Source organism: Copadichromis virginalis, linkage group LG3, assembly GCF_057382275.1.
Source record: "Copadichromis virginalis isolate Kocher_CV1m ecotype Utaka linkage group LG3, C_Virginalis_male_GT1.1, whole genome shotgun sequence".
NCBI classification, from domain to species: Eukaryota; Metazoa; Chordata; class Actinopteri; order Cichliformes; family Cichlidae; genus Copadichromis; species Copadichromis virginalis.
The window spans coordinates 52,891,593-52,895,611 of NC_140620.1; the positions used below are offsets into that span (position 1 = coordinate 52,891,593).

The window sequence follows — 4,019 nt, forward strand, 5'->3', positions numbered from 1 at the left end:
AACGAAAACAACGGAATTAAGCCTCCACATTGTGAGTACGTTGACCATATGACCAAGATACAGCCAGAGGTTGCACATACTATTAACTTCTCCTCAGCAGCTGCCCCAAAAATTGCTCTAGATGAAAACATAAACACACTATCTGCAGTGAAAGGCAAAAGAAGCCGTCCGCAAAAAAGGCAAATTCCACTTGCTACTCTGGAGGAGTTGTCACCGATAAGCTACTCCATTAACAGAACATAGTTCTGCTGCATCACACATTAGGATGTTAGGGTAAGCTTTATTTTAATCAAAAACATTTCACTTAAAAATGACAGGTTTTTTTTAAAAAAAAGCATATTCACACAAGATATTCTGTCCAAACAAATAGCTAATTGAAGGGTGGATGTGTGAAGAATTCCAGCCACAGATTATAGAAGGGGCAGATAGTGATGACTGTTGGAAAAGTAAAGTCTGATGTACTATATACTTTATTAAACTTTTTAAAATTCAAATTAAAAAATTACATTCATTCTTACTGGAAAGATCCCAACAGTCCCAAACCCAGGGACTCTGATCTGTAACATGATGAGTGGCTTCAGAGCCTGTTACTGACACGTGTCTGTCTGCTTATATTTATTGGTCTCTGCATCCATGTGAAAGTCAGAAAGCTGAACAATAGGTTAGAAATTTAAAAGTATCTTATCTGAGTGAAGGGATGAAAAGACTGTCTGAAGTAAAAAAGGATTGCTCCAGACCTGTACTGGCTCATGATAACCCAGTAGAGGTTGCCACGTTGCCAAGTAAGCCAAAGTAAAGAATTCTACAGGTTCGATCTGGGTCTCCTGCAGGGTTGTTTATGCACTGAGGAAACCTGGACTCATCAAAAATGACAAACTACTGGTAAAATATTAAAGTGGCAAACAGAAAAAGAAACAGCTACCTGCTGTTGCTAACAAACAACAGACCAGATCACATTCTAATACTAAGCTAGTAGCAAAGATCATTGGACCTTGAAAGATGTTAAAGCTCAGTGCATCTTGATCCTAAATCAAACAGGCAAAATTTGATTTTCATAATGTTATAAAACCAATGATGAGCAATTGGACTTTTAGCACTCATCCTTTGAACATATATGTATATTCTTTGCCCTAAGAATCTTTACTGTGACAAGTGAGGCTTGGAGCTGTTTAGAAGTCTTTTTGGGGGGTTTTCTGACCTCTTGCATGTACTCTTGGAGTCATTATGGTAGCCCGGCCACTCCTGTGAAAGTTCGCCACTGTTACAGGTTTCCTCCATTTGTGAATAATGGTTCTTACTGTGGTTCACTGAGGTCCCACAGCCTTATAAATGGCTTTTTAAGCCTTTCCAGAATAATGGATTTCAATGACTTAAATTCGCAGACAATTTCTATTCAAACAAAACACTATATAGCGAAAAGTGTTCACACTTTGCACGAATCATTAAATTCAGGTGTTCCGATGACTTCCATGGTCACAGGTGTATTAAACCAAGCACCTAGACATGCAGACTGCTTCTACAAGCATTTGTGGAAGAATCCTAGGAGCTTAGTGAATTCCTTTGGGAAACCGTGAAACAAAATTTCCTTGCTACTAAATACTCCACAGTGAGCTGTTAGTAGTATTGTAACAAAGTGGAAGTGATAAGGAACAACAGCAGCTGGGAGGCTGGTGGCAGGCCATGTAAAATCACAGACTGGGGTCAACGGATGCTGAGGTGCATATAGCACAGAGTTCATCAAATGTTTTTATTGACTATGTGTTACTAGGTAAACTGAGTTGATAATCGGCCCGAGTTAGTTTCCGAACATTTGCTTATTGACTATGGGATTAAAACAAAAACCAGTCTGAAACGTAAGTATTTCGGCAGTGACTCAGTAACTATTAAACTTTTAATGTATTAGCGTTCACTGAGGTTACAAGTCTGATTATTTGTTTCTGTCTATTATTTCTTCCAGGAAATGTCCGGTCTTTCCATCCCTCTGATTCTGACACTGCTCTGCTTCCTGCTTCTCAGCCCCCCTCCATGTAGCAGCAGCAACATTCTGGTAGTCCCTGTCGATGGTAGCCACTGGATAAACATGAAACTTATCCTTGAACAGTTACACTCCAGGGGCCACAACATCACAGTTCTGCGTTCTGCAAAGAGCTGGTACATCCCTAATAACTCTTCCATTTATACTTCTATTAATATAAGCACGGTTGTGGATGAGTCAGACATTAACTACTACAACAAAATGTTACAAGATGTTATGGAATGTCGCACTTATCCTACATTTATACGCACGCTCTGCCAACAGTACTTGATCACGTCCGTGTTAGATCAGGGTCACAAGATCTGGGCCAGATCAGTTGCTACAATAATAGAAGACACAGTATTTATTCAGAAGCTACAGGATACCAAGTTTGATTTAATGTTAACTGACCCTGGTATGACAATAGGGATGCTTCTTGCAACTTACCTCGAGCTGCCTATAGTTTTTAATGTGCGCTGGATTAATACTGGAGAAGGTCATTTCACCATAGCTCCCTCTCCTATCTCATATGTCCCTGTGTCAGCTAGTGAGCTCCATGATCAGATGGACTTTCTGGAAAGAATCAAAAATATGCTGCATTATCTTTATAATGTCATTGAACAGCACTTGATCATAAATCCTGCCTACTCAGACCTGCTCCAACGACACTTCCCTCCAGGTACTGATTTGCTGTCTTTACAGCGTAGAGCTGATATCTGGCTGTTCAGGGCAGATTTTGTCTTTGAGTTCCCTCGGCCCACAATACCAAATGTAGTATATATAGGGGGCTTCCACTGCAAAAAGGCCCAACCCCTTCCTGCTGAGCTGGAAGCATTCATGCAAAGCTCCGGAGATCACGGGGTGGTTTTCATTTCTCTGGGGACATTTATATCAGCCCTACCTCGGAAGGTCACAGAGGCCATCGCTGCTGCTTTTGCTGAGCTCCCTCAGAAGGTGATTTGGCATTTTGTGGGTGAAAAACCTTCATCTCTCGGAAACAACACCCTGCTGTTGGAGTGGCTACCTCAGAGCGACCTCCTGGGACACCCCAAGACTCGTGCCTTTGTGGCCCATGGAGGCACCAATGGCATGTATGAAGCCATCTACCACAGTGTTCCTGTTGTGGGCCTCCCACTCCTCCTTGACCAGTTTGACAACTTACCAGTTTGACAACTGACCAAAGAAGACTTCCTGGGCGCTCTCAAGGATGTTCTTGAGAATCCCTCTTTCCACACTAACATGCAGCGTCTGTCCCAGCTACACCGTGACAAGCCAATGACTCCAATGGACACTGCCATTTTTTGGATTGAATATGTCATCAGGAACAAAGGAGCACCTCACCTACAGTCAGCAGGTTTTCATCTGCCTTGGTATTCCTACTTCTGTCTGGATGTGGCTGCTTTAACCATAGCCATAACTGGAATTTTCATCTGGGCTGTGGTCTTTGTCTGTAGGCTCCTCTGCTGCCGGAGGTCAAAGAGAAAAATGAAACCAGAGTAAATGAGCCAAACATGATGCAGTCTTTGCAACGTTTAGCTTGACAGAGTCAGTATCACATGATTAGTCTTTACAATAATTTCTCCCAAAATTTTTCTCCCAAGAAGATGTAAATCATTGCAATTAGAACTGCATTTGCTAGAGATTTCGAAAAAGTTACCCCAAAAGAGATTTGTCATTCAGGGGGAATACTTTTACTTCATATAGGCACCATATAGTACAACATGGTTTTTGATATGATATCAAAGGTCAGGAAATTTGTTTTCGATCCATTATTTGTTTGTTGTAATAATGCTTCTTGGTTGATTGTCAGAGAAGGTGCACTCCATAAGCTCAACTCTGCTGCTAAACCTACAAATGCATTAAGGGAAAATAAACAGCCTTTCCAACACATACGATATATTGACAGGAAGCATCGTTACGACAATGAAATAATTGACTAAACACAAATTTCTTTACTTTTTTTTGCTAACTTTATTACAATTAGCTACAAATGTGCTTTAACTGT

General features: G+C 41.0%; 1 pseudogene; it reads left to right on the top strand.

Annotated features, from left to right (window-relative positions):
• Positions 1 to 1,960: 1,960 nt before the first annotated feature.
• Positions 1,961 to 3,771, top strand: LOC146715226 (UDP-glucuronosyltransferase 1-2 pseudogene; annotated as a pseudogene).
• Positions 3,772 to 4,019: the final 248 nt, after the last annotated feature.